Source organism: Gopherus evgoodei, unplaced genomic scaffold (genome assembly GCF_007399415.2).
Source record: "Gopherus evgoodei ecotype Sinaloan lineage unplaced genomic scaffold, rGopEvg1_v1.p scaffold_165_arrow_ctg1, whole genome shotgun sequence".
Lineage (NCBI taxonomy): Eukaryota > Metazoa > Chordata > Testudines > Testudinidae > Gopherus > Gopherus evgoodei.
In genome coordinates this window covers 51,137-74,676 of record NW_022059828.1, presented here as the reverse complement: position 1 = coordinate 74,676, position 23,540 = coordinate 51,137, and the positions used below count along the sequence as shown (strand labels likewise).

General features: G+C 53.2%; 1 long non-coding RNA gene and 1 other non-coding gene across 3 annotated transcripts; one reads left to right on the top strand and one right to left on the bottom strand.

Annotated features, from left to right (window-relative positions):
- The first annotated feature begins 3,706 nt into the window (after positions 1-3,706).
- TRNAQ-CUG lies at positions 3,707-3,778 on the top strand. Its single transcript has one exon. It is a non-coding gene; the product is annotated as a tRNA-Gln (tRNA).
- Positions 3,779-7,801: 4,023 nt separating this feature from the next.
- LOC115639965 lies at positions 7,802-23,503 on the bottom strand. Of its 2 annotated transcripts, none has more exons than XR_003997780.1 (3): positions 23,096-23,503; positions 13,150-13,154; positions 7,802-7,811 (listed from the first exon to the last, which is right to left on the bottom strand). It is a non-coding gene; the product is annotated as an uncharacterized LOC115639965 (long non-coding RNA). The 2 variants fall into 2 exon arrangements; XR_003997781.1 differs by lacking the exons at positions 7,802-7,811; positions 13,150-13,154 and adding exons at positions 16,979-16,991; positions 22,915-22,917.
- Between the last annotated feature and the right edge of the window lie 37 nt (positions 23,504-23,540).

Genomic DNA, 23,540 nt, shown 5'->3' with positions numbered 1-23,540 from the left:
AGGGTAGGCAGTTTCGCACCCCAGCTTAGGTTTTGCAGCAAGACAAGATAAGCCAATGGTTAGCAGGTTACATAATGTCTCCGCACATGGTCTCAAGTCAGCAAGTTAACATTTAATGAATACTTTTATAAAATGTTATTAGTATAAAATATACATGTTGAATTCTGATTTGGGGTCCATAGGAATGGAGCAACTCCTTTGATTGTCCAACAGGTACATTCGTAGGTGTTAAAGCAAAGAAACAGTGAAAGTATATGGCAATAAACTCTGAATAAGACACAATTCTTTAGTTCTTAGCTCCAACACCTGGCAATTTGCTGACCAGGCCTATCTTAGCAAGCAAGGCTTTCTGTTTACCCCAGCTTTCTCGGGTGAGGAGGGGGCTGTGAACACCCCAGACGCAGGCCCTCGAGCAGTGCTATGGGGGCGGGTCCCCAACTCAGGTGTCTGGCCTGAGATGCTGCCACTTTAATCCTTGGTGCTCCATTGGGCGGGGGGTGGGAGGCACCTCCCAGGGAGTCCAGGACAGTGGAGGGGGGTCTCTTTGCTATGGCCTGCTGAAGGAGTTGGGGGCCGATGACACTGAGGCTACTTGGAATCAAATACATTTGAGATACAAGTACATAGCCCATATTCATAACTTCAAATACAAAAATGGTACACACATACAGCCAGCATAATTATAACCAGCAAATCATAACCTTGTCATAGACACCTTACACGACAACCTCTGCACAATATTTGCTGCACATATATAACAGTGGTGGCAACAATGATCTCTACGGTCCCAGTTCATATTAATAATGTCACAGAAGGCTATAGAGAAGTGGGAGGGAGGCATCTTCGAGCAGGCGTGTCTAGTCCATTTCTCCCTTGCCACTTGGGCTGAGATGGGAAGGGAGCAAAACGTGCCCGGCTGAAGGTTTTGCGCTCAGCTTTGAAGATTAAGCCCGACTCCGCGGCATGGCTAGGTCGGGGTTGTCCTGGGCTCTGGGGGTGGGATGAGGAGAGGGCTCAGGGGCAGACGAGGGGATTTTGTCTCTGATAGATAAGGGCTTTGTCAGCGTGAAGCTGTAGGTCACATGCTGGGGGTGACAGTGGGGTTTGAGCTGGGGCAGCAGCAGCAGGGGAGCAATGTGTGTGTGTGTGTCGGGGGGAGTCACTTGGTAAAAATGAAACTGCCAAGTGGCCCCCTCTGCTGCAGCAAAAGCCTTTCATTTATCTCCTCAACTCCCCTCCATGAAAATCTCCATCCCTCCCCCGGCGCTGAGAGGCCCCCTCACTCTCATGGAGATTTGTAATTGTTCTGACTCTTCCTTGGCCTTGTCCAAACAGTTTTCCCAGAAAAATGATCAAGGACATTTCAAATGAGAAAAACAAAACAAACCAGAGAAACCCCACCACACACAGTTTCGGTCTGAATTTTTCTACTGAAATCTGGAGACAATAAAACTGTTGGCCAGAAACCAAAGCTAGACCTCCTCCGCTGTAGCTGTGACTTCTGCTACCAAACCACCAACGCACTGACTCCTCTTGTGAGACATTTCTCTACACAATACTGCTGCTAATCCAGTTACTGGCTCCAGGAAACATTTTCCTTAGCCTGGTTCCGTGTGTCACTGGTTTCTCTAGCAAAGATCAGTCCCTGGCCCTGTGGTCCAGACATCTTCATTCACATCAAGCTTGAAGTTGAGAATCATTTCCCATTCCCGCTCTGTAGGAGGGGAGACTTTTAAACGCGCTCTCTGTGCCACTGCACATGGCTAAGCAAAGAAAACAAACCTAAAATCCCCACTGTGCTTTGGGAGCCAGGTTTGCGGTGGAAATTCTGTAGTTCAGATGACTTCAAGCCTGGACATTGTGATTCTTTACCAGTTTCTCTGGCATTGGGGGATTTTTGTGCTCACAGCTGTGATGTCTGAGTGGTTAAGGCATTAGAGTTGAACTCTAATAGGGTTCCCCTGCGCAGGTTCCAATCTTGTTCACAGCGAGGCCTGTGTTTTAGCCAGTATCTCACCCAGGCAATACCTCTGTACAACCCCCTGAGACACACTCAATTCTCTCCCCACCCCAAGTAAATCCTGTTCTGCTCCTTTCATAGAGATCCCTGGGGCACCACCTCACACTGTGTCCCTGAGGGGTCAGGCAAACTCTCAGCACCTGAAGCCTCTGCCACTCACCTAGTGCCCCACAGATCAGCCATAGCCCTGGTTCTGCCCCTCTCTCTAGAATGCGAAAGGAGCCAAGTCAGCGACTCCATGGGAGCTATGGGGCTGCAGAACCAACAGAGGAAAACTAGGTGCTCAGCACCCACTGGCAGCCAGCTCCCCCCCTGCCCACTACAGGCCTTGCTGACAAGCTCCTCCTCTTCCCCTTCAGCACCTCCCACTTGCCAGTGATCAGCTGTTTAGTGGGGTGCAGGAGGCACTGGGTGGGGAGGGGAAGGAGCAGGGATGGGAAGAGGTGGGAGAGGGAGAGGAATAGTGCAAGCTGGGAAGAGGTGGGGTGGGGTGGGGGCAGGGCCTGAAGAGGAAAGAGGGGATTTGTCCCAGACCCCGGATCCCTCTAGGGCCGGCTCTGAAGGGAAGCAGTGACTATCGCAGTGACTATACAACTGACCAGCATTGCGGGGGAGACTGAGGGAGATCCGCACCCATCAGGTCTCTTCTCTCCCCCACGGTGAGCCAGACACTGCTCTCTCCTGGCTCTCACTCTAGCAGCTGGACGCCAAGGAGCCATTTCCCCACAGGAAGTTCATTGAGTGCCCCTGTGGTGCTGGGGGGGCTGGCGCTTCTGCTGCCTGTGGGTCTGGCAGTGTGCGGGGCAGCGCAGTGGGGCTGGGGGCAGCGCGGAGCAGGCAGGGCCCAGGTGGGCAGGGGGCGGAGACACACGTGGGGTGGACACGCTCCTGCCAGGAGCTGCCTGATTCACCCCCTGCCCGGGAGCTGCAGGAGGGGCCCATATCATGGCTTGGCTGCAGAGCTCGGAGCCCAGGCTGGGCCCAGGAGTGAGGGGATGGGGGAGCTGGGGGTGTAGCAGAGGTTGGAGCCGAGAATTGGTTGGAGATGGGGTTGTGCCACTTCCGCTTGGTGGCAGGGGGGGCCCTCTGGCTTTTTTTTTGTGCTCCGCCCCCCGCGTCCTGATATTTCATCTTTGACATCTGGTCACCCTAGCCTGATATGAAGGAGGATGTCTGGACCAAGGGGCCAGGGACTGGCCTTTGCTAGAGAAACCACTGTCAAGTTTTAGCCAATTAGGACAAGTCAGCAAATAGGAACAACCTCAGGTATCTGTAACTGCTACAGGTTGCAAATTCCTACATGCAGCAGTTTCTGGCACTACACCTGCACAGCTCTGCTCCCTGGCTCTTCTCGGGCTCCTGCTCTCTCCTTAGCTCTGCCCCACTCTCGCCCAGGCAGTTCCAGCTCACATGGAGGATGGGACCCCCTGGCCTGGTGACTCCCTCATTGCACTGCCTGGCCTGTCAGTGCGGCTAACTTGGAGCTTTGGCCTCTCCCCATTGTCCCTGGGGACTGTCAGTCTCAGGGTCCTGATTTCCCATTGATCCTTCCCCCTTCTATTGGTGCTGGGAACTAGCCAACCAACCACCCCCCCACACACACTAAGTTTTAGTAAAGGGCCAAGAGCCCCCTTACACAAGCAGCCCCATGAGGGTCACCGATGTGCAGAGAAGGCAGCACAAGCTGGTCCCATGGTGTAATGGGCAGCACTCAGGACTCTGAATCCTGTAATCTGAGTTCAAATCTCAGTGGGATCTTGTGGTCATTGGCGGCAGGTTATATACATTTGTGGTGCTCAGGCTCCAGGAATATTCAGGGCTGAGGGCCCTGCTCCAGCAATATTTGGAGATGGGTCTCTTTCCCTTGGGCCCTGGCACCTCTCCCCCCTCTGTGGTGCGTCCCTGCCTGACAAAAAGCAGCATGGGCCTGTCTCGCTCCTGCTGCTGGAGTAGAGGGATTCTGGGCAGAACTGCTGCCCCAGAGTCCTAGTGCAGGCTGCCCTGAGCCTCTCCAACACCCCCAACCCTGAGCTCCCTCTGAACCCTGATACTCTGCCCCAGTCCTGAGCCCCCTCCTGCATCATGAATCCCTCATCCTCAGCCCTATGCTCCCTCCCAGAGGGTACACTCCTTCCCACCCCCAGAGCCTGCACCTCTCACCCCTTCCTACAACCCTGCCGGAGCCTGCACCCAGCACCCAAACTCCATCCTGAACCCTGCACCCCTCCTGCACCCTAATCCCCAGCCCAGGATCTGAAGCCCAGACCTTCCCCCTAAATCCCCTCCCAGAGCCTTAGGCAGGTGGGGGTGGAGTTTGGGGGCGGGTTCTGGGAACCACCAAAATTTCTACAAACTTGCCACGGATGCTTATGGTAAAGCCCCAGAGCTCAATTTCCCTGTCTCCAGCTGTGTAAGAGTGAATCTTTCCCCTCCTGCTGGGTGACTCACACCTCCTAGGGCCAGGTCTTTGGCTGGGATGGCCACAATGGGTTAGGGCTCTAGAACTTGCTACCCTGATAGTTGGGATTCTTGCTGCTGCACCTGATGTTCACAAGCTTGGCCCTTGTGTTTCCTACCACACTTTTCCTCTGGCCCACACGGCGCTTGAAGAAAGGAGTGCCAGGGCTGGGATTAATAGTCAGGGCTTGGCAGGAGGGAGGAAGAGTCCCAGGCTGGAGCCCCACACACCTTCCCTCCTCCAGGCACGTAGAGCAGAGGCAGCCCAGCTCTGTCCGCTGGATACCTCAGCAGAGTAGGTGAGTTCATGTAAATACAGTCTGGTCCCAAATCCTCCTCCCAACCCTGGTCATCAGTAGCTGCCAGGGGAGAGCTCATTCATACCTCGCTTACAAATCATCACTTGAAATTCTAAGGTTGGCCAACACTGCCGAAGCCAATGCACCGACATTGTCAGCAAACACAACAGCTGGGTGAGGAAACCCGGCTTTGTCCAGACTTTCCAAACCTATTTTACTTTCTCAGGTACAAGTAGTTTTCATACGTTGTATCTGCTTTTAAAGTGTGTGTTAACGTTTCAATTTCCATTCAAATTTGCAACCAGTGACAACATTGGCAGCGCTGCATGTAACTACCTGACCACTGAGGGAGGGGGTGTTGGGGAAATTCGGGGAAGGGGGTGCACAGCCCCCTGCCCGGGGGGCGTATAGGGAATGCCCAGTTTCACTGAATTGAGTCTCCTACTGCAGCACCTCAGTAGGTTACATCAGAGAGGAGCTGCAGTGTCTAGGCAGTGGGATGCCTGTGCCTTTAAGAGCCCAGCCCCGGGAAGCCCATGCTGAGAGGTGCTGCCTGTGAGAGGGGAAATAAAAAAGCCCTCTGCTCCCCCCCCCATGTTTGCAAACACTGGAGTCTCAGCCCACTGGGATAACTGTTACCCCTCTGCATCTGCCTGTGCCAGGGTTTAACCCTCTGGCGCAGCGCCTCCCCCTGGGCTTAAGTCAGGCTCCTTCCCACCTCCCTGACTTTGCCCTTCAGCCCCTCTCCCTGCCTCCAGCTGCTTGACCCCCCACCAGTCAATTTCCATCCCCTGCTCAGATCCTGGACCCCCCTCCTCTGATTTGCCCCCCTTGGCCCCATTTTAATCTCTGTAAAAAGTAGGGAGTGCTGGGTCCCATTCTTGGGGGGGAGTAGGGCTGGGCACCTGGCCCCTGCCTGCCGAATGCTCAAAGTGCCCCACAATCTTGTGGATGTTTGCCGAGTGCTGCAGGGTCACCTGCAGGGATAGAGAGAGACGCGGTTAGGAGATGACGCAGCCAAGGATGCCTCACCCTACACTGAGATGCAGTCACCTCTGGGGTGGGTTGCACAGTCAGCAAATGAATTTGGAACAGAAAATGCACTGAAAGGACCAAGGCAGCTGCAGGAGGTGGAGAAAACCAGAAAAAGCAGGAGCCTTGAATCCCAGCCCCACCTCTCCCTCACTCTACCCACTAACCCCCCTCCCAGAAATGGGGAGAGAAAAGACGGTTACTCACCTTTGTAACTGTTGTTCTTCGAGATGTGTTGCTCACATCCATTCCAGTTAGGTGTACGCGCCGCGCGTGCACGTTCGTCGGAAACCTTTTTACCCTAGCAACTCCAGCGGGCCGGCAGGTCGCCCCCTGGAGTGGCGCCGCCATGGCGCTCTATATATACCCCTGCCGGCCCGCCCGCTCCTCAGTTCCTTCTTGCCGGCTACTCCGACAGTGGGGAAGGAGGGCGGGTGCGGAATGGATGTGAGCAACACATCTCGAAGAACAACAGTTACAAAGGTGAGTAACCGTCTTTTCTTCTTCGAGTGATTGCTCACATCCATTCCAGTTAGGTGACTCCCAAGCCACACCTAGGCGGTGGGGTCGGAGTGAGAAGTCGCGGCATGGAGCACTGCAGTTCCGAAGGCCGCATCCTCTCTCGACTGCTGGACCAGGGCGTAGTGGGCAGCAAAGGTGTGGACCGATGACCAGGTCGCCGCCCGACAGATTTCCTGGATGGGCACACGGGCGAGGAAAGCCAGCGACGACGCCTGCGCTCTGGTAGAATGCGCAGTCACACGGCCCGTAGGGATATGGGCCAAGTCATAACAGGTCCTGATGCAGGACGTTACCCAAGAGGATAACCTCTGGGAGGAGATAGGAAGCCCTTTCATGCGGTCCGCTACTGCTACGAAAAGCTGGGGGGATTTGCGGAAGGGCTTGGTCCTCGCCACGTAGAACGCGAGAGCCCTACGGACGTCAAGCGAGTGGAGCTGCTGCTCCCTGCCTGAGGAGTGAGGTTTCGGGGTGGACTTGTCTGCGTTTACCAAGAGGCCCAGACTTGCGAACATGCCGGTGATCACGCGGACATGGCTGTAGACTTGTTGTTCCGACGTGCCCCGAATCAACCAATCGTCCAGATAAGGAAACATGTGGACACGATTGCGCCGAAGATGCGCCACAACAACTGCCATGCATTTTGTAAACACTCTCGGGGCCGTGGACAGGCCAAATGGGAGGACTGCAAATTGATAATGAAGAGGCCCCACAACGAAGCGGAAGAAGCGTCTGTGGCGTGGCCAAATGGCAATGTGAAAATACGCGTCCTGCATGTCGAGGGCGGCGTACCAGTCTCCCGGATCCAGGGATGGGATAATGGTCCCCAGGGATACCATGCGGAACTTCAACTTCACCAGGTATTTGTTGAGCTCTCGCAGGTCGAGGATAGGCCTGAGGCCTCCCTTGGCCTTGGGGATCAGAAAGTAGCGGGAATAAAACCCCTTGCCTTTCTCGTTTTCCGGAACCGCCTCTATAGCTCCTTTGCTGAGGAGCGTCTGCACCTCCTGCCGAAGGAATTGCTCGTGAGAGGGGTCCCTGAAGAGGGACGAGGAAGGGGGGCGGGAAGGAGGGAATGAAACAAACTGCAGGCGGTATCCCGTCCGCACCGTGCTTAAGACCCAGCGGTCCGATGTTATTTGGGACCACGCCGGGAAGAAAAACGAAAGGCGGTTGGAAAACGGGGGGGAAGGATCCATTAGGGAAACTGTTACTGCGCCCTCGGGCGCACCTTCAAAATGAAGGCTTAGGTCCAGGCGGGGGCTTAGAGGAGCCTTGGTTCTGCCCCCCTTGGTTCCCCGAATGCCTGCGCCTTCCATTCCTGCCGCGGCGCCTGTTAAGGTCCTGCCGCTGGCGGAACTGGGAATACGGCCTGCGCTGTTGTTGATGCTGTGGCCGGAAGGGTCTACGCTGCGTCACGGGAGTGTGCATCCCGAGGGACCGCATAATGACTCGGTTATCTTTCAGACTCTTGTGTCTGGGGTCTGTCTTTTCAGAGAAGAAGCCCTGGCCCTCGAAAGGAAGGTCCTGTAAAGTATGCTGGAGCTCCGGCGGAAGGCCGGAAACCTGCAGCCAGGAGATGCGACGCATCGTTACTCCCGACGCGAGGGTGCGGGCAGCCGAGTCTGCAGCGTCCAAAGAGGCTTGCAAGGCCGTGCGTGCGACCTTCTTGCCTTCATCCGAGATGGCCACCCACTCTTGGCGAGCATCTTGTGGCAGCAGCTCCTTAAATTTGTCTGCTGCCACCCAGGAATTGAAGGCGTATCTGCTCAGCAGGGCTTGCTGGTTGGAGACCCTGAGCTGCAGCGCCCCAGCCGAGTACACCTTACGGCCGAGGAGGTCCATCCGCCTGGCTTCTCTGGATTTGGGGGCTGGAGCCTCCTGGCCATGACGCTCCCTGTCGTTCACTGATTGAACCACCAGGGAACACGGAGTCGGGTGCACATGGAGATATTCGTAGCCCCTAGAAAGGGCCATGTACTTCCTCTCGACGCCCTTCGCAGTAGGAGGAATGGAGGCCGGAGACTGCCAGATGGTGTTGGCGTTGGCCTGGATGGTTCGTATGAAGGGCAGGGCGACCCTGGTGGGAGCGTCAGATGAGAGGATGGTGACAATTGGATCCTCTATCTCCGAGACCTCCTCGGCTTGCAGACTCAGATTTTGAGCTAATCGCCTGAGGAGGTCTTGGTGCGCCCTGAGATCCAGCGGGGGGGGGGCTGTTGGAGGAGGTACCAGCCACCGCTTCATCCGGGGAGGAGGATGAGGAGACCCCAGGCAAGAGAGTGTCTAACTGTGGGTCTTCCTCAGCCCTCGCCTCTGCCTCAGGAGCCAAAGCGGAGTCTTGTTGCTTGGACCCTTCCTCCCCATCCGGGGAGGGAGGGGGGCGAGACAACGAGGCTTCAGGAGCCCTACGCTCCGCAGTCGCCGGCCTAGCAGGGAGCTGTTGGGGGCCCTGGGCCTGATGGTATGCCCAGGGTGTCCAGAATCCCCATTGTTGCGGGCGTTGGTCCTGCTGCGGCGGATCACTGAACAGCGCCGCCTGCCGGTCGGTGCCCAGCGCATATCCGCTGTCCGTTTGTGAGGATACGGACGGCTGTCTAGAGGGCCATGGTGGGGCCGACCCTGGATGGTAAGGGTCTGCGCGGGTCGGCACGGAGGATCGTCTCGGTGCCGGGGACCGGTGCCGGGAGTTATATCGGTGCCGGGATCGGGATCGGGACCGGGTTCTGTCGCGGTGCCAGGATCCAGATCGGTACCGGGCGCCACTTCGGTGCCGGGATCGGGACCTGCCACCAGCTCGGTGCCGGGAGGTCGACCGGGACCGGGACCTGCCACCAGCTCGGTGCCGGGAGGTCGACCGGTGCGGCGAGTAACGTCGGGACCTGCTCGTGGAATCGCGGTGCCGGTATGAGTCTGACCGCGATCGTCTTGATGTCGACCGGTGCCGCGAGTGCGACCAGTACCGCTGAGGGGAGCGGTGCCGGGACTGCAAGCGGCGGTGGGATCTGGAGCGACCATGACGTCAGGACCTGGATCGTGAACGAGAGTCCCGAGACGGTGCCGACATCATGGGCTTGCCTCTGGACACGACCCGCACCGGAGGTACCGGGGGTGGCAGCCGAGTGGGCTCAGTCAGGGCTATGAGGTCCCGAGCCGAGGCGAAGGTCTCCGGTGTGGATGGGACCACTATCTCAACCCCAGATCTCCTGGGGGAGCTCGGCGGCACCGGACTCGACGGACCCGCCGGGCCCGGAGTCGACGGTGCCGGTGGCGCTGCGGCCGATGTCGAGGCCGGGCGCTCTAGCCGGGTCTGCCTGGCCGGAGTAGTGGACTTCGACGGCCTTGGCTCTGTCTCCGGTGCCGGAGAAGGTCGGTGCCAGGGAGTCTTCTCTGTGCCGGTGCGATCCGGTGCCGGCGCCGAGATCACGGCCTGCGAAGCCGTCGGGTCAAGTGCCGCCTCCATAAGGAGAGTTCGGAGTCTTTGATCCCTCTCCTTCTTTGTCCTTGGCTTAAAAGCCTTGCAGATGCGGCACTTGTCGGATCTGTGCGATTCCCCCAGGCACTTCAGGCACGCTTCGTGGGGATCGCTGGTAGGCATGGGCTTCTTGCAGGCCGCACACTGCTTGAAGCCTGGCAAAACAGGCATGAGCCTGGCGCCGGGTGCCGGGAAGGGCTAAGCCCCCGGCGAAGAACTATTTACAAACTACTTAACTTAACTACTATTTAACAATCTAATTAACAACTACGATAGTACTAGAGATAAACGATAGATAACTAGGAGAGCTAGGGACGTGGAGGACAGCTATGCCGCGCTCCACAGTTCCAACGACCGACACGGCGGTAAGAAGGAACTGAGGAGCGGGCGGGCCGGCAGGGGTATATATAGAGCGCCATGGCGGCGCCACTCCAGGGGGCGACCTGCCGGCCCGCTGGAGTTCCCAGGGTAAAAAGGTTTCCGACGAACGTGCACGCGCGGCGCGTACACCTAACTGGAATGGATGTGAGCAATCACTCGAAGAAGAACCCAGGAGTCCGGGTCCCCAACCTTGCTCACCCCCATATTCCATCCAACTGCTGCCCCCCCTATTGCAGGGCAGTGCCACGGGGCATACCAGGACCTACTTGTTTGCACAGGATGTGCAACACCAATGCCCCAGGATGGGGAGAGACGATGCTAAGGGAGAAGCAGGCAGCAGACACCCCGATGACAGAGAAAGAAGTGCTAGGGTGCAGTGTGCTGTACGGAGTGAGGGGGGTTGGCAGGGAATGGGAGGATCTCCTCTCACAGCGAGTGCATCTGTCTCCCTCGCAATTCCTCCCCAGCCCTACCCCGGCCCAGGCTAAACCTGGCCCAGGGACCCAGGGACCCAGGGTAATCTCGGTTTAGCTACCAGGGACCCAGGGTAATCTCGGTTTAGCTACCAGGGTTAAATTTGGCCTGGATTCCCCAGCTGCTGGGGGAGGGGCATGGGAGGTGAAGAGCATGAGCCTCTACTCCCTCTTCCCCAGACACAGTTGCATGGGAACTCACCAAAGGAGCCTGCAGCATTGTTGCCTAGAGGAAACTGAGGCACGAGTTAGTGAAAGACACATCATGGCTCTCCTCATCCTCATCCTCTTTTCCATATACAACCTGAGGTAGGGGTGTGGGTAAACTCAGGGCAGTTGCATAGTCAACCTGTGGAACTCCTTGCCAGAGGATGTTGTGAACGCCAACAGTATAACAGGGTACAAAAGAAGAACTAGATACACTAACAGAAGATAGGTCCATCAAGGGCTATTAGCCAGGGTGTCCCCAGCCTCTGTTTGCCAGAAGCTGGGAATGGGCAATAGGGGATGGATCACTTGATGATTCCCAGCTCTGTTCATTCCCTCTGGGGCACCTGGCACTGGCCACTGTCAGAAGACAGGAGGATACTGGGCTAGATGGACTTTGCGTCTGAACCAGTCTGGCCGTTCTTATGTCTCCCTTGGAGCAGCAGTGACACCCAGTGGCCAGTCAGAGTAATGCACAGAAGGTGTTTCCCTTGATACAGCAGTGACACCCACTGGTCAGGTGGCGTAATGCACAGCGTGTGTCTGCCCTGTACGAGCAGTGACACCCACGGACCAGTCACGGTAAGGCACAGAGTGTGTTTCCCACCAATCTGGGTAGGTGCAGAGCATGTTTCCCATGGAGCAGCAGTAACACCCAGTGACCAGCAGGGGTGGCATCAGACTCTTCTCTTTTAGTGGGGGACTGAGATGGGCTAGACAAAAAAAATTGGGGGGCTGTACCTCCCATCACCTGGCCCCACCCTTCACGAGGGCCATGCCTCTGCTCCTTCTCAGTTAAAGGCCAGGCTCATCTCCTCTCCCCCCGGCTAGGGTTTACAGCAATACAAACTTTATTAAAATAAAATAGTAAACAGGGTTTACTTTAAATATTCTAAATCTGTCCAGATTTTAGTACTGAATCCAAAGTTTTCTTAAAGATCCCATCAGTAACCAAAACCTAAATGAAAATTGAAACCAAAAACAAAGCTTAATTTAAAACCTAAACATTAAGAAAAACTTTGTTTGTAAAATAAAAACTAACAAATACTGTAAATTAATAATTTCAACATTTTATCAAAAAAGTGTGCTACAGCAGAATGATAAAATAACATCAAATAAATAAGCATGACCACTAAAACCTCCTATAAAGGAATTGAATCCTTGAATACTGGTCAAATCTGTATAAGATATGCAGAACTATGTCAAAACTGGTGTTGCAGGTCATCCATTCAAATCCAGAAAATGTCAATTAAAAGCTCCATTCCAACTAAAAAAACCAACAACCCAATAAACCAAAATGGTCACAGCCTGAAACAAACCTACACAGAAGCAAAATTAAACCTGTACCAACACTGGAACAAACGATGTAAATTTCTAATTCTAACTTCTTGTTTCTCCCAGGAGGAAGGTGTTTTGCACCCCAGTAACCAGGCTGTCACTGAAGCTTTCCTTTCACTAAATAAGATTATTACCAAATATAAACTGCCCTCTAATTTCTCTAAGAGAAATTGAAATTGTATCTTTGTACTAATATCCCAAGTGACTCATAGACTCATAGGTCAGAAGGGACCAATAAGATCATCTAGTCTGACCTCCCTGTGCAAGTCCATCCCCTCAGAGCAGCCCCACACCCTGAGGCCAGGGGAGAATCCCAACTGGTTTGTGCATTTGTAACCCTGGGGCCTGAAGCTGATGAGAGAAAGGGAAGTGAGCCATCTTGGAGCCTTCCGATACCACCTGCGGGGAGCACAGGGATTTGACTGAGTGACATCCTGGCTAATTTTCACCTTGTTCTCCGCCAGCAGGCTCTGCTGGAGAGCTCAGGAGTGACTTGACCATGGCAGCATCCTATTTACATATTAAAAGCTGGCATTTTGGGGCCAATGGGGTGAAATGTGAGTACTTCTGGGGTTGGGACCCACATGAGAAGGGATGTGGACAAACTGGAGAGAGTCCAGCAGAGGGCAATAAAAATGATTAGGGGACTGAGACACATGACTTACGAGAACCTACAGGCCATATCCTGTATGTTAAGCTAAGGCAAAGTTAGCATATCTATATTGTGACCTTTTACTCAAAGAGGAAAATCGACTTTTATCATGTTACTTAAATAGATAAGTACCCATGCCTGTCCAAGACCTTTATCTAGACCAATCGACAATGGAGAATGGCATAGGGTTTTTTTCAGTGTTGTACGCACAGATTTAACAGATACACTACAAGGTAACTTATGTGCATATGTACATGTCATCAACAAGCACAAACATACTAGCCTATGAAGTAAACGTACCCTAATGTTTTGTGGGTGAGGAATGAAATTTGGGCATAGGAGGAAGGATTTCCGGCCCTTGTGCCCTATAAAAGAGGTAACCCACCTCGCTAGAGCACTTTGCTCTATCATTCTGACTTACTTCCTCCACTTTCTCTCTATCTACTATCAGCAGGCTGTACTTGTTCTTAAACTTTAAGTTTCAAGGGAACTAGGCTAAATTCGGTTTCCTTAAGTTGTTATTCTTTGTTTATTAGGTTTTGATTTTAAGTTTAACATATTCCAGTAAACCCTAAGTAACACCAGCTTTTTCTAAGCACTGCATCTTTCACTTAAGAATTGAGAAACCTGAACTGCAAGGCTGGTCCTGTGTCTCTTACCACCAGGTTATCAAGGAAGGCTGTGAGTATATTAACCAAAACTTTGTTGCATATAATGTCATATGTATCTTCTGAATAGCAGTAATGCAAATGTAACTTTGTAACTCAATTAAATGTAAGCTAATCAATTAATTTTTCATCAAATTATCCAAATTAATATTATTAGTACACCCTAAATCGGGCTACATGGGACAGAGAGTTGGAGTGCAGAGGGATGAAGGCACTGGTTCTGGGGGTGCAGACTCTGGGGTGGGGTTAGAATGAGACATTCAGGGTGCAGCAGAGGACTCGGGGTTAGGATAGAGAATTGGGCTGTGAATGCTCTGGAATGAGACCAGGACAGAGAAAATTGAGATGCAAGGGAGAAATCAAGCTAGAACAAAAAGCAGAAAAGCAGTGTGTGATTTGAGCTGCAGAGAGAAGAAGAAACCTCTGCCTGTCCCTTCTCACTAAAGCATCTATGAACCAAATGAGAGACATCTCTCCCCCACTGCAACAACAATTCCAGTTGATCTGGACTGAGGAAAGAAATCTTCTCCTTTGCAGTACTAACAAACCTGGACTGAGTCATGAACATCTCATCCTCTCTCCCCCACCCCCTCCAATCTGGTGTTCCTGGCCTGGGACATGGGAGGGGCTCCTCTCTTCTACATTTGGGACATGGCGGGATGAGAGAAGTGACAGGGCTTTACGGGAAATAATTATTTGCCTGATTCATGTGCCAGTCCTAGTCCTTGTTAACCCAAACAAACCATTTATCCTGCATGCTGATGCCAGTTTGGAGGGTCTGGGAGCAATCCTGTACCAGGAAGTGGAAGGAAATGTAAATCTGTAGGCTTTGCCAGCTGAGGACTGTCTGATAGCGAAACTCGCTATCCCATCCACCAGCAGCAGTTCTTGGTCTTGAAATGGGCCATCATTGAGAAATTTCGAGACTACTTGTGTGGTGCTCAGTTTCAGGTGTGGACAGAGAACAATCCACTGACTTATGTGTTAACAAGGGCTAAGCTGGATGCTACAAGGCAGAGATGGGTGGCTACTTTTGCTAGCCATAACTTCATATTCAATACCAATGAGTTGGTATAATAGAGAATGTGATTTATCAGGACCACCAATTCTTGGCTGGGGGAAGGATGTAAGCAAGGTGAGAATGAACTCTACCCTGACATCTGTTGGTGATCTGTTGTAAAGGCCTTTTGTTGCTGATGTGCATGGTCACACCCACCCCGCATTGCATGATGTTGGTGCTTGTCCAAAGGGTCATTTTGGCTGCTGTGGAATCCTCAGTCTCTTTCTTATTAGGGCAGGGGTAATAAAGTGCAGTTATTCCAGTGATATGAATCAAGGACAGTAGAACGGAACTTAGCAGTTCATGATTTTGGGACTCACCCGAACCTACATAAAACTTGTTAGGCAAGGGACATGGGTTCCAAAGCATAGTGAAATAAAATAAGTTAAAAAGGAATATTTGCACATAGTACTATGGATTTCTTATGAAACCCCTAAATGTACTTTATATCTCTCTACTTTAAAAGTAGAGTTTTTTACAGTTCTAGTACATATTTGGCTCTATGGCACAGATAAAATTATTAATGACTAAATGTAATTTTTAGACATACCTAAGTTGCTGAGCTTTGATCTCATTTCCACACTGAAAGTTGTAAATAATTCCATAGTTGGGGAAAATGTTCCTTACCACTCAGACAGCAAGAAAATTTTGCAGATTGGACTCTGGGAGATGAGCTGTGGGACACAGCTTTTGTGACACATGAACTATCTCTGCAACCAGATTCTTAGTCACAGGTCAGCAGGTGGGTTTATGCAAATTCTAGACCCTGTGACCAAAGCTGAGGGGAGGGGGCACAATTTTTGTGGCACATGCACCACCTCTGCAACCAATCTTTGCTATCTCACTCCATACCACCACACACACACACACCCCCAAGCATTCTTTTACTTCTCAGAACCAAAACATACCCTGAAAGAGATCAAACAGCATAAGCTTAAGGCAAATGACTGCAGCACTGACAATTACTCAAAGAGATTAAAAAATGTTTCTGTCTTTACACACCAGAAACAGCAAGAAGAAAAGCAGCAGGAACAAGCCAAAAAGCACCAAACAAATATCTATTCTTATCCCCCACCCCACATTGGGTGTTCAGAACCGAGACTCCTTAATGGTGAGTACTTTTCAGGAGAGGGTGAAGCTCTCAGGCCTCAAATACCATGTACAGTTACTCTCTCCTTGATCCAAAACGAACAGGAAAATACACTGGAGTACTCCTGCCCCAATAACAAAGAGATTGGGGATCCCACAGCAGCTGAAATGACCGTTTGGACAAGCACTCCCATCATGCAATCCGGGGTGGGTGGAACCATGCAAATGACATCAGCCTCAAAAGGCCTTTCAACAGATCACCAACAGATGGCAGAGCAGAGTTCATAATGACCCTTCTTAAAGTAGATTGTGGCAAAAATTCAAAAACACTGAATGTTAAAACTCACCAAACCCAGGTCAATCCATTCTCATCATTGTATCCGCTCGTTATACTCCACACCTGAATGTAGCCCTCACATGGACAACATACCCTCCCAACTCAATGTCTGTACATTAACCTTTTACCCCCAGTCGGGGCTATTGCAGATAATGTATTCCTTATGCCACTTGATCTTAAACCGAACTTCGCACCCCCTGGGTAATCTGTACGTTGTTCCCTGATCACCAGAAACTTCTGCGCCTAAACGCTGTAAGGTACACTTTTTTTTCTTTGAACGTCATCTTAATAAAATGTTGACATTTGTTCGAGATCCCGGCTCCTCTTCCTTTGCAAGGCATGTGCGTTTGCTCCAGGTTTTAGTCTGCTAAGACAGCGAGGGGGGCCGATTGAGCCAGAGGCGCTTGCCTGCTGCAGACACAGATCCAAGGCTGAACCTCGTCCCCCACCAGCTGAAGGCTTAATTGAAAACAGTTTAAGAAGTGCTCCCGTCTCCGGCACTCAGATACCCAGCTCCCAGTGGGGTCCAAACCCCAAATAGATCCCTTTTACCCTGTAGATGCTGTAAAATCCTGTGACCAGGGCAGCTGCCTCGCTGCCTGTGCATCTGCCTGCCAGCGCGCAAGCTCGTAAGGCACTAATCTGGATAGTGCCGGCTGGGTGGCAGAATTGCAAAGAGCCAGAAGAGTGGCGCAGCAGAAGCATGCTGGGCCCATAACCCAGAGGTCAATGGATTGAAGCCATCCTCTGCTACATGTGCGCTTGTTTCTTTTCCCTCCGGGCCTTGCAGCGAGGTGGTGACCAGCAGAGCAGCAAGAGGTGGCTGAGGTGGTGGCCTGCCAGGGCGCTCTCTGGCTGCCTGGGCTGAGGGCAAGAGGGAGGTCCGGGCGTGCCCAGGGCCTCCTGTCCCAGAATGAGGCTGCAGTGCTTCCTGGTCCCCTTTTCCTATCCACCCCGGCGGGTTGTGGGAGAACACGAGGGAGGCTCTCGGGGCACTGGGCAGCGCTGTTCAGCTGTCAGGGGAAAGAGCCAAGGCTATCGACTCGACCTGCCATTGGCTCGCTTGGCTCTGCGCACCGTCAGCCGGGGCGGGCCAGGCTGCACACGTGACTCAGGCTTGGGGAGCATGGCCGCTCTTTCCTGACGAGGCATGAGGCAGGCCAAGAGCTTTGCACAGCCTACAGGGAAGTGGGAGGGAGGCGTCTTTGAGCCAGCGTGTCTCGTCCGCTTCTCCCTTGCCGCTTGGGCAGAGGCGGGAAGGGAGCAAAATGTTCCCGGCTGAAAGTTTTTGTGCTCGGCCTCGAGGATTAAGCCTGAGCCTCCGGCACGGCTGCTGGCAGACGGGTTTCTGAATGGCATCCAGCACGCTCTTTGGGCCACCAGCTGAAAGCACTGAGGCCAAGAGGCAGCAAAATGGGACTTCAGAGGCTCCCCACAGGCCTCAGGGAAGCAAGGAAGTAGCACGGGCTTATCACCATCCCCGGGTGGGCTCAAACCACCATCTTTTTGGTTAACAGCCAAATGCGCTGACCCATTGCACCACAGAGATATGGATGGGCAAGGCTGTATGGAGCCCAAAAGTCAGGAATCAGCTCAGGGTACGCTCTAGCATATGCATGCAGCTCTTAGACAAGCCACAGCAAGGAACTGGACTGGTATGCAGTGAAAGTTCTGTGGGAAGGAACCGAAAAAAGCACGGGGGCTGCGGTACAGCGCTTGCACATACTTTCTTTGGCCTGTTCTGCTGGAAGAGTTAGTAGGGCGAAATTCTTAGTCACAGGTCAGCAGGTGGGTTTATGCAAATTCTGGACTCTGGGACCAGAGCTGGGGTGGGGGTGGGGGGCACAATTTTTGTGGCACATGCACCACCTCTGCAACCAACCTTTGCTACCTCACTCCATAACACCCCCGCCACCCCCCCCACACACACACAGAGCAGCCTTTTACTTCTCAGAACCAAAATATACCCTGAAAGAAATCGAATGGCATAACCCTAAGGCAGTGGGGCTCCTCATGGTTGAGTGTTCCACAGTTGATTTCACCCACCACGTATCAAGTGTGAACTTCTCAGGCACTAGAATAGCCTTAACATGGAGTCATAGACATTCTCCTTAGGCATCCTGACTCTATCTTGCCACCCAGGTGTTGAAGCAGCCGGGATTCTTTTCGTATGCTTAGAAGGCATGCTGTCTCCATGAAGTTGAAGCAGCATCCCGGGGGGCGGGAATTTTCTTCCTGACAAGGATTTTTATTCCATTCCCCCAAAGCTCAAGCTGATGGGGGCAAGTGTTTGTGCAGGTCTCTGCCTCCTCGTGGGTGCGTTATGGGGAGCAATCAACCAGGTCTTTTGTCCACGGATGATCCACAGTGGCTTGTCTGATGTCTCAGTAAGGGCCTTCTCTTGTTGGAAAGGAGATGACGCCTCTTCTGGTAACCTAGCATTTTACACTTCATAATGCTTCTCTCCTGACTGGTGGCAGGGTGGCGGCAAGGGGATTTACAGCTGTAGTGCCAACGCTTATAGATCACCTTACAACATGGGCTACGGCTATTATAGGTGAAAATAATGCATGCAGCAACTCACGAGCTTGTCATAAACTCTAAACACTAAACACATTTTTATGAATCTAATGCCTGTTTTAACAACACTAACAAACAGGTGAGCAAGACTAGTTTCCAGCCATGCATTTGTCACTTTTCAGTAAGGCCTAGGGGCCTTGGCATGAGTTGGCACCTGGTCTGCCAGTGTCAGAAGAGGATCTTCCCTCTCTTATCCCCAGGTGTCTGTACTGGGAGCAGTACTGTTCAACTTATTCATAAATGATCTGGGGAAAGGGGTAAACAGTGAGGTGGCAAAATTTGCAGATGATACAAAATTGCTCAGGATAGTTAAGTCCCAGACAGCCTGCGAAGAGCCACAAAGAGATCTGACAAAACTGGGTGACGGGACAACCAAATGGCAGATGAACGTCGGTGCTCTTAAGTGCAAAGTAATGCACATTGGAAAACATAATCCCAACTATCCCTATAAAACGATGGGGTCTAAATTAGCTGTTACCACTCGAGAAAGAGATCTGGGAGTCGTTGTGGATACTTCTCTGAAAACATCCACTCAATGTGCAGTGGAGTGTTGGGAATCATTAAGAAAGGGATAGGTACGAAGACAGAAACTATCATATCGCCTCAATATCAATCCATGGAACGCCCACATCTTGAATACTGCATGCTGATGCGGTCGCCCCAATCTCAAAAAAGATCTATTGGAATGGGAAAGATTCAGAAAAGGACAATAAAGATGATGAGGGGATATGGACCAGTTTCCGTCTAAGAAGAGATTCATAAGATTGGGACTTTTCATCTTGGAAAAGAGACAACTAAAGGGGGATACGACGGAGGTCTATAAAACCATGACCAGTGTGGAGAAAGTAAATAAGAAAGAAAAAAACGCTGTGGCTCTTCAGCGGCAGCTCAACCACACTGCTTCTTCTGCGGCAGTTCGGCGGCGAGTCCTCCCTCCCTTCCTCTTTTGTAGACATTTGGTGGCAGCTCAAAGACTAAGACAGGGAATGGGGGACCCGCCGCCGAATTTCCGCTAAAGACCCAGACGTGCTGCCCTGATACCGGACGGGCTGTCCCTTTGAATTGGCTGCTCCAAGCACCTGCTTGCTACGCTGGTGCCTGGAGCCAGCCCTGCTCCCGTTACAAGCAGGGGCTGGTGCAGAGCGTGGAAGGGCAGGGAGATGACATCTCCTCTAATTGTGAGGCCCTTTCACAGCAAGGGCAGCACCTCCCCGGAGTAGTACAGACCCACCTACTCCTCCTGTTTTCTCCTGACACCAGCACCACCCTTCCCGGCACCGCCTCACGGCAGCACCTGCTTCCAGACTCACACCAGAAATGGGAAGTCTGGGCCGGGCCTGGCAGCAGCTCTCAGGAAATTGAAGCAGGAGACACAACCACTCCCATGGTGCTGTGGGGTCTGTCCTGGCTGGTGGGAGATGGAGGCAGTGGACACTAGCACTCCCATGGTGCCGTAGGGTTTTCAGGTGAGGTGCCTTCCCTAGGGTTTGGCTCCAGCGGAGGTTTGGCATCTTAAGGGACTGTGGGGGAGGCTTGGAGGAGGTTTGAAGACCAACAGTGAAGGGGAAGTTGGACACTGGCCAGAATACCAGAGATACAAGGCAGGTGAGGTGATACCTGTTACTGGACCAGCTCTGGAGTCACGCAGGGTCTTCTTCATGGAAGGAGAAAGGTGCTCAGAGCATCACAGTTCAATAGAAGGTGGAACGCTCTGCCCCAAACACCAGATTTTCCCCTACTTTCTGGAATGGGGGGGGCTGTCCCCACTGTCCTGTAAACAGCCCCACCACGTAACCCAGAGGTGGCTGCATTTTAGCGCCAAGACACCAGTGGTCACTGCTCCAGAGGAGATGGTACATACAGGCCACTGCCCTACAGGGCCACCAGACGTCACAGACTGTGCACTGTCTTAGCTGGCCACACACGTTACTGCCCCAAGAGGTCAGGTACACACAGGCTACTACTCAAACTGGGCACCTGGGGTCACTGCAGCAATGGTTGCGGGGGATACAGGCAGGGCACTGCCGCACATGGCCACCAGGTGGCACTGCTGCAATGGTGGGGTGGGGGGAGATGATAACTGGGTCACTGCCTGAAGTGGCCACTACCACAATGGCATGGGGAGAGGGGGAGGGAGATACCAATAGGGCACTGCCACACCAGGGCACCATGGGGAGGTCACTGCTCCAATTAGTAGAGATACACATCGAGTAGTGCCCCAACTGGCGGCCCTACCCCAGAGACAATGTCTGTACATTGTACAGGGGGCTGGGGAGAGAAGAGGAAATCAAAGGCCACTGCCTCACTTAGCCATCGGGGTCACTACCTAAATAGGGGACACACACACACAGGGCACTGCCCCACCTGACCAGCAGGGGTCACTGCCCCAATTGGGGGATAGACAGAGGGTATTACGCCACAGGGATGCCAGGGATCAGTGGCTGCCATACCTGGCACAGGGGTAGAGGGGATAGGGTGACCAGATGTCCCGATTTTATAGGGACAGTCCTGATATTCGGGGCCTTTTTCTTATGTAGGTGCCTATTATCCTCCACCCCATCCCAATTCTTCACACTTTCTATCTGGTCACCCTGCGGAGGGGGGAGGGGAGAGAGGGGGCTACACAAAGGGCACTGCCATACTTGGCCACCAGTGCACATCCCTAGTGGGGGAGTGATACACACCAGAAGCAGGGCTCACTGTCACAAAGGGGTTGGAAGACACCCAGGGCACTGCTTGACACAGCCACCCAGGCACCCTGCCACCTTGGGGGAGGTGAAGAATACAGCTTGGGCACTGACTCCTCTGGCTACCAGTGATCATAGGCCCAATGCAGGGGTTGGGGGGAGTAAATACACACAGAGGACTGCCCCACCTGGGCAACACGAGTCACCGAGATGAGAGTGGGATACGCAGAGGGCTCTGCTCCAATGGCTGATATACATACAAGGCCCTGCCTCACCTACCCACCAGCACTCACAGGCACAATGGCAGTAGTGGGGTCACACAGACAACTGACCTCAGTTGCCACCAGGGGTCACTGCAGCAATGCCAGGGGGGATACATGCCAGGCATTGCTGCCCCTCGCCACCAGGAATCACTGCTCCCACAAGAAGGCACCTACAGGACACTCCCGTGCCTGGCCAGCAGGGGTCACTATCGCTGGGGAGGGGCTATGGGGAAGCGGAGAAAGAGCAACTAACTGCAGTGGGGAAAATCACAATCTACCGGGGAGAAAGAACGGACTCTGCTAGGACATCACACCAACTCCGGCCAGGCTGGATACCAGCAATTCGGGGCTGCAGCAGCTCCAGCTAGAGGCTGGGCAGAGACAGGTGACCTCGGTTTCTGCGCTGAGCAGGCTGCTTTGGCAGCGAGGAGGGACAAGGAACCCCCCGGCCAGGGTATTGCTGCCCAAGGAGGGGGAGATCTGCGGCACTCTTTGGAGTAGCTGGTTCAGCAGCCGTGAGCCACACGCTTCTCCCTGCCTGAGCTCTCCAGGAGCACATTACGCACAGGTGTGCGCTGGATGTAGGCACCAGTGTAACAACAGGGCCAGACTCTGCTGAGTGCTGCCTGTGAGAGACAGGGGCAGAGTCAGACGGGCAGATGGGGGCTGGAGATGACAGAGTCAGCGGCCATGAGCTGAACCCATCACAAGTCCAGCCTGTGACATCACCATGCGTCCCTACAGCTCTCCATCTGTCCTGCTGTCTGTCCAACCCTCAACCCCCCATCCATCCCCAATGTATGCCACACACCCCTTCACCCATCTGCCTCACACACTCATCTATTTCCTCATGCATCCTGCTGTCCCTCTGATTGTCCCTGCAGTGCCCAGCACAAGGAAGCATAGTGGACCCTGAGCGAGGCTTTTGGGTGATGCAGTAATGGAGCTAGCGGGTGAAAGGGGCATCTCTAATCCCAGCCCCACTTCTCCTCTGCCCAAAGCCATGACCGTGAGCCCACCCCTCTCACTCTCAGACCTCACAGCCCCAAAGACATGACTGGCCACTCACGCTGTGACCCAGTTACAGCAATGAGGTCTTCCCGAAGATAGGGGGTGGGAGGAGCAACCCCCTTATCCTGGCAGGCAGGACACATCCTTCCCAGTATGGCAGAGACCCTGCTCTTGGGCAGATAGACCAAGATGAGCCCATAGGAGACTCGGGGAGGGGGAGCAGAGGAAGAGAATGCAGGCAACTGAACATGACAGGTGTCCATGAAAGGAGAGAGAGAGAGTTTGAGTGAAAGTTGGCCAACACAGAGAGAGAAACCTAGGAGGACGAAAGAAATTCACAACAGGGAGTCACCTCATGGATCCAACTTTCTGCTAGGGAGCACACACCACTCCTGGCCAGAGAGATGATCAGCTCTCCAAAATGGCAACATCATCTCCCCTGAAGCCACAGCTAGTCCGGAAACCCACACCCAGGTAATGGGAAGTCCCTGCCTGGAGCCAGGAGGGCTGTGACCAGAGCCCTTCCCAAACCAGATACACATCTCACCGACAGAGACGGTTACTCTTGTCCCAGTTGGGCAGCTCTTGCCTGGCATCAACAGGATTCACGCTGTCACTGCTCTCGATCACTTTCCATCTCACCTCAGGGCTGGACTTCGTCCCCATGACTTCTTTTCCCTTGATATGAAACACAACACAAGAGGAAAAGAGAAAGCAATTGTGGTGAGGCTCCTCTTCTCGCTACTCCCGCACCCCAGGGTTTCGGCTTCAACCCTCCTCCCATTCTGTCATCACAGCTATAATTAGAAATCTGAGCCCGGGGCTCACACCTGCTTGTCTCCCCAATCCTAGGCCCTGTCCAGCATGTCTCCCTCCACAGAAGTTATCTGGCCTCATCTTACACTCCATCCTCATATTGCTTTTCTCCTTCCCAGAGCTCCTGCTCTGCTCCTCAGACCTGTCTGTCCTCAGCTCTGCAGGCAGAGGGGAAG